Raw genomic sequence first — 14,677 nt, 5'->3', positions numbered from 1 at the left:
TTCCTCTTGCCTGCACTATCCAGAGGTGTTTGACATACCAAATTATGACCTAACTGTAGGAGTAATAGTTGCAGCTGTTGCCTTTGTAAAGTGATCTGTAATGCCACATGCTAATAAGTAAGACAACATGTCTAAGTCATTTTATACCGTGCCAGATGACTAATCCCATGCCATGCATGCACAGTGCCAAAAGTGGTCATATCACAGCAGTAGGATCAGTCCTGGAATAATCACATCCTTAGGAAAAAATCCTCTGTGTAATACAATGAAATCCCACTTAAAGAAGTCAACCTTGTGAATCTATTAGAGCAGCATCCCCAGAGTGCTGCTACTGTAGCTTGTTTCTAGCACAAAGTGGAATGCTCACATAAAAATGAAGGCAGGAGCAGAATATTTACTCAGGTGAAGATAGGCTTCTTTTGGGAATCCTTATGGAGAGAGAGACAGAAAAGCTGCAGTTGCCATATGGAGGATATCAAAACCTAAAACCCATTGTATACAACCAACCTGTCAGACTGGTTCCACACACCTAATTCATACAGAACTCCACTTGTCTTCTGGAGGAAACTTCTTTGAGCTAAGATGGGGGATCATCCCCCTAATCTAAAGAAGTTCAAGCCCTTGCTGCATTTTACAATTCATACATTCATCCTGAATAGGAAGAGGATGTCACAGAGTTCCGAGACAGCTTTGTAAGTCTCATCATTTAGACCTTCAATATCTGGATTATTTTTTCTCCTATTAGCTGTAAATACCACCTTTGAAAAAAATGCTTTTGACAACTTGCTTTTAAGTATCAACACACATGTATAAGTCTAAAAAATACATGAAAACTGCCTCACTAATTCAGCTGTGCAACACAGGCAGATGTGTTTTCACTTATACCTGGGGCTTAATAATTGCAGGATGTTAAGGCATATTTAAGCTTCAAAATCATAGTAGGTTTTTGTATATCCATGCAGAATGTCATCCAAGGGTATCTATTCCTTGCTTTTCTTTCACAGAATGGTATTTATTATATCTATTTGCTGTCACAAAGCATAGGAGGAAGTTAAAAAAATAAATAATTGAACATATTGGTCAGACATCCTCAGGAGCTGCTGAGTTTCCATTTTCAAGAAAAGCTGGGGGATTTGAATAGACTGAAGCCAGACTATTCATGGGACCCCTCTGCTTTCCTCAGCAGGGGGAAAACTTGACCTTGAATAGTTTCCTAGGCACAAACAAGCATGCATCCACACTAATAGTTGGAAACTCACCCTCCTGCTGCCAGTTTATTGCCTCTCAGTTGGTGCTTTGCAGTTCGGCCTTGGGGCAGTAGCAGTGGAAGACGGTACTGCCATCAAAGGAATGCTGTAATATTCTCCCATTCCTTTTTCATTTTCAGACTGGCCAATGAATTATGTGCTGTTGTGGAGGATACACAGGTAGGGGCTTTCAAAATATCCTGAGATCAGCACTTCACCGATGGCCCTATCTTTTGCTTTCCTTCCCTCTGATGCCATTATGTCCTATATGTCTTATGTTGATCACCATACAAACCATGCAGATCTGGAGAGGTCTTTGAGGAGAAACCTTAGTAGGTCTTGAGAAACCTTAGTAGGTCTAGAAATGTTTCTGCCTTGAGAAGTACAACCTCTGGTCTGTCTGCAGGGATTTCATGCAAATTCATCCCAACTCAGTGAGTAGTTAAAGGACAAACACAATTTCTCTCTTTTTTCACTCCAGTATATTTACTGATCTCAAAAACTGCCATTCTGTCCAAGGAGGGTATACAGAGTATGAAGGCAGGTAAGACAGGTTTCCAAGGAGCAAAGCAAATAGATTCCCACAGAGCTTTAGCACATGCTGTTTCCAGATAGGTTTTGGTAACATTATAAATTAACAGGTGATGTGGGATAAAAGACTTAGAAAAGGTTCCTATGTAGGCCAGTGAGTTGCACAAGTTCTCTTTTGCCCAAGTAGCTCCTGAATAACCTATACAGCTGTGTATACAGTATGCTGAAGATTTCAGGCCTCTTGGCAGTCCTACTGGAGAGGTGACACTACTGTTCCAAAAATTCCCCTAAACAGATGGCCTCTACAGACCAGAAGTCCTACAAATGCCTTGGAGGGATGTTACTCAGTTTTGCATGCAGTAAATAAGAATGTATTTGGGATGGAACATTTTGAGGCTTAGTCACTGAAAACAGATTGAAGTTATTTATTGGAAGAGATTTTTGTTTGGGGGCCAGAACAATGGCTGAGAAAAATCAGATCATTTTCAAAAAGGAATAAATCTACCCATACGGATTTTCTTTCTTCTTATTCGTCTTTCCCTCATTATTCATTTTTTCTGTCACTTTGTTGTCTTGATTTACTATAGCTTTTCCCAAAGCAAATTTTCTCAGAGAATGTCAGCTAATTAATTATTGTTTCAACATCATTTTTGTCCCAGACCTTTGACCTCTTGGCAGCTTTGCAAAGCATTCTGAAGCATTTCATATTTGCTTAATAAATACTTCTTTTAAACAATAAATTGAGAAACAAGACAAAGAATGCATTCTCATCCTTCATTGTTATCCTTTTCAAAAAAGAAAGGAGACAATAGAGGCAAGTTAGAATAAAACCACAGGCCAAAATCACTTGACACAGATCAATGCATTAGGTCCCATAAAAAAGTGGCAGGCTCTATACCTAATACAGAGTGGAATGGAACATGCCCAGTTATAGTATTTTACTATTTTTTATCGTTAACTTTATTTTTTTACTTTTATTTCTTGATTCCCTGTGTGAGTGCATGTTCTCTCTAGAGTGGGATCATTTATCATTTATCTTTACTCTGGTGAGGAGGGGATTATTCCTTGCTGAGGCTAAAGTGCCAGTGCAGCACTGCAAATTATGGTAACAGCCATTCATGTAACTCCCATACAGGATGCTATGCAGGATGTTGCTGTGCAGGGCCAGGAGCTGGACTCAATTATCCTTGACGGTCCCTTCCAACTCAGCTTGTTCTGAGATTCACCAAGTGATGCATCTGGCATTTTCCTTTGGAGGCTTAATCAGCATTCCTCTGCCTGCTTGCCTCTTTGCCTGCCTTCAAGTCCTGGCCAGAGAGTGCAAACTCCCATCACAGAGCTCCTCTCTTGCAGGATGTGGGGGAAACTCAGCTCTCTGCAGTCACAGCAATATCAGTGCTGGAAAGAGGGGAGAATCCAGCTACAGGCCTCCTCGAGGTCTCAGGACTGTATTTTAGTGTCTGAGATGAAGTGGTGGCTTTATGTCCTTGATCCAGTTTGATGAGAGAGGAGACACATCTCAAAGGTCTCCAGTGATCTGGATAAGGCAGTGTATGCTAGGGAGTAGGAGGCATTAAGTCAGGGCATTGATGTCCAAATGCAGCCCTGAAGGCAAAGTCCCGGGCTATTTGTGAAGCCAAATTTACTGCCTTGGCTGCATTTTACACAGATTAAGGGTTTGGTATCACTCCAGCTCTCCTCCAGCTACTTTTACCATACCCATCCTCATACCACCAAGGAGGTATCTGGCCTTGTTCTTTCAGACCGTCCCAGATCGGTCTGATCATTTCTTCAGAGAGAGTTTTTAGCCAGAGAAATTAATTTGACTAGATTAATCCATTTGACTTGATCTGATTTCAGAAGTTCCTCACCAGTTTGCTGAGCTTGCAACTGTCAGCCTTCTCTTATTGCCATAGATCCTGGGCTCCTGTGCCATTAAAGTGTATCCAGCACTACTCTGGCAAGCTGCATATATCTTTTGCCTTTATTTCTTTGCTGGAAACTGTGGGAAGGAGGGAAAGCATAAGAAGACAAAGCAAGGTTTCACAAGTTGTGGTCACAGTGGTCAGGCGGTATGCAGAGAACAGTCCCTCAGCCAAAACACAAGGCCCTGAGCCAAGCTCTCTGGATCTTTTTTGTCAGTTCTCCTACACATTTCTTGGAGGATTTTGAAGGAATCATTTAAGCTAAATTGGGCATTTGCATCCAAAAGTGGCTTGATTTTCAGAGGCGCTGAAAGCTTACAGCTTCTGTTCAAAAAAAGAAAGGCTGTGAGTTTCTTTACAGGGCAAGAAGTGCCTGCCCTTAGTGTCTTGGTTTCCTCATGTGATGTTCATCTTTCTTTGCCTTTGCTCTCCACATCTGTAGGTTAAGGAGAGCAATAGCTAAATTGAAGGGCTCAGAGAGAGTTAATTCAGTAATGTTTGTGAAGATCTCTGAGATCTCAGATGGAAGGCACTATATAAATGCAAAGTATTATTTTATGAAGATCAGTTAGTAGCACTTCATCATTTTGAATGGCACCAATTATACACAATATACATTGATATACACACTCTCTTTTCATAAAGTGCTGCTGCATTTGATTCAAACTTACTTGCAGTCTGATAACTATACAGATATTAATACTGCCACAAAGAAGATACTTTGGCATAGTCTTTCATTTTTAAATTTTTTCCAAGTGCTGTTTTGTATATACTGAATGTCAGATTTACTGGTCTGTGCGCTGGCATGTGCTGGTGCAAAGCAGCCATAAACTCTTGTATCTTCATGTCACCGTAGTAGAGGTGTAAAAGCCAAAATGTGTTTGCTAGTGAAGCTGGCTCTGGACAGGTTTAGTCTCTGAATGGTAATAGGTGAGATCTTCTCATGTCCTTTTAATAGACTAACTCTTCCTTGAAGAAGTAACTAATGCTTTCTGTTAAAAAAGCCTAAATGGATGCTTCAAATTAAGCTAATGCATATAATCTCCTGTCCATTTTCAGAATAAAATAGCATAATTTACCCAGGTTCAATAAAAGTATCTAGGGATGCCCCTCCTTCCCCCAGCACAAAAAATAAACACTGTTCCTGTAGCTCTGCCAGTCCTTTCTTTTTCAGACTATACATATGGCATCACTAAAAAAGCTCTTGAATCATAAAGCTAAACTCAGACACAGTGTGCAATTTTCTGTGTCCAACATTCATTTCTCTGACAAAACACTGGAAGGCAAACCAGGAGTTTTCTTTTATCCCCTCACCTCTCTCTGTTTGAGTTGCATCTATATTCCCCCATCGTATTCTCAGCCTTTGTAATTGTTTTAGAAGACTTGTGATATTTGGTTCTCTTTCTTTCTGTCCCATAGTTGGCACACTGCAGAGAAAAAGCCCAGAGGCATTGTAGTTGTTGAACAGCTTGAGAGCTTGAGCAAGTGTGTCCCAGTGGCTTCTGAATGGACACAGGTGGGCTTAATTGATCTGCATTTAACTGTATAGAAATAACTTGTGTGGTCTCTTCTGTGCTCACAGCCTTAATACATGCAGATAGGGGAGAGCCAATCCTGCACATCACCTGCCAGAATTTTTCTGTAGTCGGGAACCACCAGACCTACCCCCTGTCCTTAAAGAGCAGGGACATGCTCAGAATGAGGTCAATGAAGGGAATAAGTCCCACTACTCCTTGTAGCTCTGGACAATTTGCCAGCCCAGCAATAACTGCTGGCCAGCTTCTTCCTAGACCAGAGCTTCAGGTGACCCAGGACATCCTGGCCTCCCTGCAGGTGGGAGCTGCCCTGGAGCTCCCTGGAAACATTAAGCTGCAGAAGCCCAGTGCAGGCCCTCTGCCAGCTGGGGGCTGACAGCACTGTGCACCAGGGCCCTGGGCAGCAGGTGTGCTGGGGGAGGGAGCTGAGGTGCCTGCAGAGGGTTCCAGCATCCTGGGAAGACACACACAGGTTTTACAACTAGGCACCATCCCTTGCTAGTGCAGAAGGCAGTGAGAAGATGATGTTCCTATGTCTCTGCTGGAAGTCTTTAACTCTGTGTTCTTAAAGACACAGACAGCAAACACAGAGGGCACTGGCACCCTGCTGACTTGAATTTGCAGTTCACTTGAGTTCAGTTTCAAAAAAGCCTTTCATTTGAGTACATAACATATCAACTTCCCCAGTACCTCACATGCAACTTAAGAAAAGCATTCACAGCTCTCTAACCTCTCACAGTGATTCAGACAGTCCTAGGCTTCAGAAAATATCTAGAAAGACTCAAAGAAATTATATTTTCAAATGAATGTATATTCATCAGGTATTCTCTGCATCTAAAAGCAACGCTGTTTGTGAGTCTGATCTATTTTGAGGACAGCTGCATAATTTAAGTTATTGATGGAAGTATCTGTAAGATAAAGGTTTCAGTTTTCCCATTTTTTTCTCAGGCATATTTCACTCCCTCACTTTGAGTCCGTGCCAGCACAGCGGGTTTAAATATTTGATGGCAAGAAAATTGTTTTATTTAGCTTATAGTTGAGCGTAAGACTTTTCTAGCAACAGAACCACAAAAATCATCTTCACAAAAGATCTGGATGAGAAGGGTTTTATGTGCAATGACACAACATGATAAAAGGTTCAGGTTGTACAAGTGAAGGCTGGCTATTGACACAGTGGCAGGGAAGTGAAGTTCAAGGCTTAAACCAAGAACAAACTGCAGTGTGGCAGATACAGGCTGTGCATGAGAAAGGAGCGGGCTGTGTGTTGAAATGGACACCTGAAAACCTGCTGAATTTGTGATCTCACATCTAGGACTAAACCTGCCATATTTCTAGGAGTGACACAGGGTGCTTACAGCTCTTCAAAGCAGGACACCCTCACTTGCTTCAGACTGAAACTCTGGAAGTACCCCTGGCTCTCAGGTGCCTAGGAAAAATTTAGACTCTGTTATGAGTGGCCTCAGCATTATTTGCAGCATCTTTGGATTCCCTGTCATGGAAAAAAGAGCACCCAGCTAAGGTGTGAAATCATTTCACTGTTCATGTGCACAGATATCTTTTTACACACAGTTTTATATTTTTTTCATTTTATTTCATTTTATTACAGATGTATTGAATTTTTAAGCACCATAATCCAACATCTTCTCAACAGAAGTGTTTCAGAATGAGGAGGGAACAGTGTGCAAAGTTCATTTTTCAGGCCTTCCCCTCTGCTGACCTAAGATATAACTCAGGGACAGATAATAAATGTAAAACCATAGTTTAAATTTTAATGGATACACCTTCACATGGAAAAATTTGCCAAGCAGAACACTTGCTTCCCTAAGAGAGACCCAGTGTATAAAACTGGGATATTATAGCACACAAAATAATGGAATAAAAATGTCTGTTATTGTGTTTGCTTATTGTGCACTTTGATCTAACCACTCCTATTATTTTTCTTCCAATCTTTTAATGAAGCTATTGTGTGTAGAGATTTAGCAGGATGCATTTTAAAACAAGATCTTTTGGTTGGGCAGAGCTCAACACCAGAGGCCTTTCACACTGAGTTAAGGCAATGTATCCCAATGGGAAGCACAAGAGTGAGAATTCATTATTTTTTTCTCTCCCTGGCCCTGGCTGTAAAAGGATGCAGCCATGCAGGTCAGCTGCAAACAGCGGTGCAAGATGTGAGTATGTTCCAGCTGCTTGTTACTGCCCTTCATCTGGAGGTCAGTAAGCAGGGAGCAGAGAGCTGGAGCCTGGGCAGAAGGATGGCATCTCCTGTTCTACTTCCATATTTAAGCTGTTAACAATCAGTGCGTTCAGTGAGTCTAAATTCTGCCCCTGCAGCAGTAATTCTGGTAGCACAGTTATAATAATTCATTAGTGAGTATGCAAAATGAGGAAAAACATAACAGGCTTGAGGTGAAGAAAACCCTGCTTTATATCTCCAAATTGAACATGGAACTGATAATGGGGCGTGGCAAGCTGGGCTGCCAGGATCAGTGGTGTGGTCTTGTACAGCTAGGTTTGGTACTTTAACAGATGTGTGCAGCATTTTTAGCAGGCATGGAGTTGACCTCACCAGAAATTTTCACCTCTGTTCAGGTGAAAGCTTGACCTCGCAGGCTTAACTACTGAGTGAACAAGAGGGAACAATTCCCATATTTGTCTAAAGGAACTATAAGACTTAAAAGTGTAATTAATCATGGCAAGACCCAGATCAGAATTAGAATGTACATGGCCTATTTTTCAGGCTTTTAATGCTCTTATTCTTTAATTGAACTTAGTGTGGTTTCAGCTCATTTGAATAAAGCTTCAGATGTATTTGGATTTATCCTAGTTTAAATGATGCCATATGATATTCCTGGGATTCAGTGAGAACTGTGGGATTCTCATAGGTATTTTAAGCTGAATTTTAATGGGAAAGGTTACATGGATTGTCACACAAATGGAAATTGCCATGGCTACCAATAATGCTAATCCAATGCCATGACTGACTAATCCCGACCACATTGTGCTCAATAAAGAACTAAGCAAAGATTTCTGCAGGTTGGTTGGTTTTCCAGCAATACCAGCAGCTATCTAACCCAATACAGCTTGAGGAATTTGCATGGATAATGGGCATGGATTGAACAGCATCCCAGAAAGCTACTTTTATAAATAATGCCTTTTGAAGATCACTAACAGAGTGCAATGTAGGGCTGGCTCATCTGAGCTCTGGGATGAAATGAAGATCTTATGCTTCCCTCTTCCATAGCACAGGGACAAGATCAACATACCAATTACTGCAAGAGATATTGCATCAACTCTCAAGTTAATGAAATTAAACAAGTCCCTGGAGCCAGCTGATTTTGCTGCTTCATTAGTGGACCTTTTGCTCAGACTGTTCTCCCATAGCTCCCTAAGAGCCTGAACTCAGGAGCTTGCAGCCAAGGAGCTATTTCAGCTCAGAAATTTTGGACTAGGTGCAGGTCAGGTCTGAAATGCAAGCACCTGAAAGACTTTGCAGCTGCTCTGCCAGGTTACCTGGCTAGATCCTGTACCATGCTCTGCATGTGCAAGTGCAGAGAAAAAAAATGGTGAGCAGGGTAGAGAATTCAGCAAAAAGCAATGAAAGCACTGCTCTGTGGCAGCCAAGCAGCTTGGCCTTAGCAGCAGGAGCAAGGCCAAAGCTGGGTCTGCATGGCTCAGAAGTTCATTTGCATTCTGCCAATACACTTCAAAGCTGTTGTGTCTTCAGGGAGAAAGTCCCTACAACTGTATTCCCTTGGACTCCAGGTTGTGAAAGAAGGCCAAAGCAAGCCCTACATGCTCCCAAAGTCCCTCAAGGATCTCAGGAAGGCTCTTGCAAAAAACATTTGCCTGGTTGCCTTAGCCCTTCACATAGGGATTAATTTCACAAGGACCTTGAGACTTCTTTCATTTCAGCTCCTGGAGTTATGCCTACTGCTGAGTGTTGACTCTGCTCAGAGATGGTGTCTGCTCTCCCTGCAGTCTCTGAATCCATGCAATTTTCATTCCCACATTTTGCTTTAAAACACAGTACTACTGTAAAGACTGAAAATCATAGAATAGAATCATAAAATCATTCCAGGAGAGTTGCAGTGTATTTGGGGCCTCCCCAAATTCTGGCAAGATTTGAAGGGAAAATGAAATTCATAGGTTTTCCTCCCAAACCTTGTTCCTAGTGTAGCTTTTCACCTGCTCTTTTCCTCCTTAACCCCAAAGCTAATACCCTTGGGCAGAAAGAGAGCACCCAAGTGTCTCTGTAAGACACACTCTTTAACTCATCTGAAGTGTGGGGATCTCATGTGCTGATGGCTGACTCCTTATCAACTTACCCTCTGAGCTACTGAAATAACACTCGAGAGGTAACTGCTGAGCACCTGTCCAGGCATGGAGCAGAAAGGCTTTCACACAGGCTGACTCTCAGTTCAACATGTTTCTCAATGGCACTTTCATTCCTCTATATCCTTGTTTTCCTAGCCTGAGGAGAGCCATCTCTGTGTTCAACTCCTGTCAGAAAAGATGAGCTACACTGCTGATTATTTGCTGCTGGGAAAGTCATTCTACTGAACTGTGAGAGAAATCATCTGCCCAGGAGTGCTGTCAACTGCAGAAACACACAGGTCTAAAACAAAGACACACACAAACAACTTCACCAAACCTGCTGGTTTGGGATTACAGGTGATTTCAAAAGGGTGCAGGGGTGAAGATTGCAGTACCCATGGACAACAAATTGGAAGTGGGTGCCTAATTACATTTAATAAATGTAATGTAAGCTCTGTAATGAAAGTCTCGGCCAGCATCTGGAATTGTACATCTGGAATATGTACTTCATTGCAATTATGCCACCAATATTCTTCTCTTCTGATGCATAAAATACTTGAACATAACTGTCAAGACTATTCCTCTTACCTACCTCCTGTGCAGCTCCCTGGAATTCAATCCATCCCCAGGCCAGGCTGTGTGAGAGATGGAGTAGACTGTTAAAGACCTCTCTGTTCACGCATCTGGATTTCAGTCAGTCTAATATGCAAGCCTGTTTGATGGAAATGTGATGTTTGGTCATGCCTGTGAAATGCCGCTTGTTGCCGAGGAATAATTTGCTCATTGAAAAGGGACTTGGAAGACATTTTGATCAGGTGGCCGAAGGGTTTGCCCAAAGGTGTTGAATAGTGCTCTCAGCTCAGAACATCAGCTGTATCCTCTATTCTGAGCATGAGATGGATGCAAGAGATCCCTTTAAAGCCGGGGAGGGAAAACAAGAGATATGAAATGGGATAGTAAGAAAATAGTAAACCCATGAGGCCAGAATAGATGGGGATCCATCCTGATATATGAACCGTTCGTGATGGCTGAGACAGCCAGCCACAGCCTGCAGGTGATACCTAGCCTTCCCAGCATCACTGTGAAGCTCTAATAGGAAGTTTAGGAAGTTCCACGTGAAAGCTGCTGTCCTCCCTTTTTGCAATGATTCTCTGCAGGCATTGGAGTTAATGTGAACTTGATTTTGATATCTGTTTGAATTTTTTGTATGCCATCCCTGACACTATGGCTAAAACTTGGTTTCCAAAGTGAGAGCTAGATTTTTCTGAGTGTTCATCTCCTCTGAAAAGCAGGTCCATCTTGTGTGAGCAGGTGGTTCCTTTTATTTGTCGCAAAACTAAAAAGAAATTTTGATGGAAAACAAGTTTTATATCTTTTCTTTCATACAGGCAACATGCAGAACTGCCCTTGGGGCTTTGAATATATTTACATCCTTTCACAATTAACCCTAATGGGACATATGTGGCTTTTTTTTTTCTTCTCTGAGCAGATACACTCAAAGCTGCAAAACATCCAGTGTTTAAATAGATCTCATTATATCAGCTACACCAGATCTCTCTTCTTTATATACAGAGGATTAGACTTCTTTCCACTGTCATGCAACATTAAAATAGGAAGGCATACACAAGGCTGACATGGATTTGACAAAAAATTAATGATTTGTACATCACTTTAATGCTTTAAATCTGCAATTCATATATGCTAATTAGGTCATAATGGGGCTGTTTGAGAACAGAACTGTCATCATGCTGCTCTGGCGGCTTCTGGGAGCAGAGATACAGCCCTGCCCTCCCTTGGTTGGCTCCAGGAGTCTGTGCTGTAACCTGGCAGATCTATGACACCATTTTTTTCTTACACAATTGTTTCCTGGATGTGGTGCTTTAATCTATCAGAGTTATGATGGCATATCTCAAATAGCGAGCTCCTGGATCCTGCAATACATCCTGGTGGGAACAGCATCCAGGCACTATATCTCAGTGATTGATTCCCTGATTTTAAACTGTCACAATCTATCTCACAGGGCAGCTGTCACCTTCCCAGATGCATGAAGTTGTATTTATGCAGTGTGCTAGGAAAAAAAATATATGATGATTTTGTTTACAGATAAGTAAGGTTGTAAAACTTTGAAAAACAAAAGGGGATTCAAAAACATGTCCATATTTTATTTTTCATCTAAAAAGCCTGACATATCTCTCTATTGCAGGAGAACAAAACTGCTCCCTTGTTCAGTTAGATCTCTTTAGTTTTGCACCAGTGGTGCAAAGACAAAAACTGTCACAATAGAGGGAGAGAAAGCCAGAAAGCACCTTTACAAATGGGACAACAGGAAGCAGCAGAACTTGCAAAATGATAATGTTCCAGAGCATCGTGCTGTGTGATAACATGATCCGCTCTCTTTGCTGACAGCTGCTCCTTACAGGTTCTACCAAAGCTGCTTTACAATGGGAACAAGGGTATCTTGTATAGAGATTCCAAAAAGCATGCAGTAAAAGAGGAGAAAGTTTTGCCTTGTGAGAGTTTCTTCAGGGAGAGTGTTATAAGTGCCACGGGGCTGATTCAGGCTACCTGATCTTTCAGTCAGCTCCAGGCATAAAGGAGTATTTTCAGGAGGCAAAACATATTCTTTGTCCTAGAAAACTGGAAGAATGAATGCCAAAAGATTATGGTTCTGCAAGAAATGATGTATTTTAAAAACTTGGTAAGCACAGGTCTACATAGCAACTGGATTATTCTATCTGTGGGATCCCACTATTTGACTTCTTTGACACATTGTCTTCAGTCTCATTCTCTTTGTTGTTTCATCTCTGTACGCACACACACACACACATACACACATATACACACACACATACAGACATCCATTCACTCATTTATAGTCAGAACTAAACTGGTGGTGAGTGTGCACCTTCTACAGCCAATGAAACCCATCCCAATAGGAAATCAACCAGTCAGGTCTTTCCTTGGCCTATGCATCTCTGTTGTACCTTGTAAATATGGGGTGTTTTCATCACATTAGCACCATTACTCATTAGTTTGTTAATAATCATTTTCAAAACATAAAAGTCCATTTCCTTGCACTTCACATGTTCATTTACAGAAGCAGCAACTTTCTTATAGCATGCCTGTTTCATTGTCAAAAAGCACACATTCAAAGCATATCTCCAAGGCAAAGCAGCCCTATTTATAATCTCACTTTTCATGTACAGTCAACAATCTAAATGAAAATATAGAAGGCCTGCTATGTGGAATATCTTTCCTGCTCTGTGGACAGAGTGCAAGGTGATATCAGAAGTGCTGATGTGACAAATATTGCAGTAGTGGCCCATTTTGACCACTCTGCAATACTTTCGTGCAAAGAGCTAATGTAGACAGTATGGACTACAGAATAGCTGTAGGTTTTGTACTGTACTCAGAGTCCCAACAGAGATTAAAGCTCTCCTGTGGTTGGTGCTGCATACTCATCCCCTCTCCCAAAGCTTGCAGTCGAACAGACAAGACAGATGAAAGACGGAAAGTAGAAGAAGCACACAGAAGTGAAGTGATTTGCCTGAGGTCACACAGCAGGTCAGTGACGGAGCCAAGAATAAGAAGCCTTGCTACTTCTTGCCAGCATGATGTCCATTGCCTAAAGCTATGTACAGAATTTCTCTGAGGCTGAAATGCTCAGCCTTCTGAAGGGCTGCTGCTAGTAGCAGAGTGCAGCTGTGCCATGGAACAACAGCTAGTACTTCCTGCAAGAGAGCACCAAGCATGGCTCTGGCAGGGCTCAAGCACAGGGCACTGCAGCGAGAGTTTTTGTGGCCACCCTGGCACTGGATCTTCACTGGCAGCCCTGAGGGGTAGGCATATCCTGATGCAGAACAGGGGCTGTGTGCACAAGAAATGTTCTTCAAGTCATCACTACTAGCCAGTATTTGCCAACAGTGAAAAGTGATGAGCTTTCTCCTTCCCTCTTACCTAGGCTAGCTATGTTTTACTGATTGACAAAATTCTTGTGCTGTTCTTATTCATTGCATCTTATTCATGATACAAGAGGTATCTTCCCTTTGCACAGGGAGTCCAGAGACCACATGGGAACTTGAAATATGTTTGTGTAAGGCCATCTTTTAAGAGTTTACAGTAAAGATGCCCTGCCACTGCTAATCCAGGTCTGGCTTCCATGCTGGAGTAAAATAAATAAAGAAAAATGTCTCTGTAGCCTCACAAGTATAATTTAGCACAACACTAGGCATGACAGGGACAACCCTGCTAATGACTTCCCCAGCTTTGCTGACTTTTCTGAATGAAGTCTTCCCCTGACAGGACAAGCAGCTGGAACCATGTCAAAGGAAGCAACAGGGAATTCAAACAGCAAGCATTTGTCCTAAGCACAGTTCAGATTTCCTTTAACTAGTACGCTGAGGTTTCATGCATATTGTAATTGATTTAAGGCCTGGACCTTTCGTCCTTGCTTAGTTGCATGCTACGTGGTGCAGCACAGGAGTATGTAATGACTGCATGAAAAGTACAAGGTGCAAAATGAGAGCAGGTGACAACACTAAGGTGTGACACTGAGTTTGGTAATAGTCTTAGTCTGAGAAAACAGGCCAAATTCATGCAATCTTTAGTATGTGTTTTGTTTGCTTTAGTAGAAATTGACTCCTGATTCTCTGGATATAGCAATTTTGTCAGCAAGCACATTAATTCCAGATTGATCTTTCCAGTAGTCCTTGTGCCACTCATCGTTTCACATGTAAACATACTGAGAAATAAAATTCTCACCTTTCCAGTAAAATACAGCAACTCTTTCTACAGGGACTTGTGGTATTTGGTGACTTTCACCATATAGGACAGGAAATACATTGCTAAAGAGGCAGAGTGTGAAAATACTGGCACAGTTTCAGTCCAGTTGTCCTGAGCATCATCACTTACGTCCTCAAAGTCACCAGTGTCATACTCCTTGTGGTAAAAGTTGAGCTCAGCTTTTCCCCAAATGACCCTGGAGCTTGGTATCCAACTGAAGATACCTTGGGTCTTAGTCCCAGGGATGTCAAACACCCACATCCACAACAGCCATCCCACTGCAAACACCAACCACTGCATGTCAAGAGTGGCTGCCCAGCACTGTGAGACACTGAGAGACACC

This window comes from Agelaius tricolor, unplaced genomic scaffold (assembly GCF_023055355.1).
Source record: "Agelaius tricolor isolate 1412-34295 unplaced genomic scaffold, bAgeTri1.0.p SCAF_10, whole genome shotgun sequence".
In the NCBI taxonomy this organism is placed as follows: domain Eukaryota; kingdom Metazoa; phylum Chordata; class Aves; order Passeriformes; family Icteridae; genus Agelaius; species Agelaius tricolor.
This window is presented reverse-complemented; position numbering follows the sequence as displayed.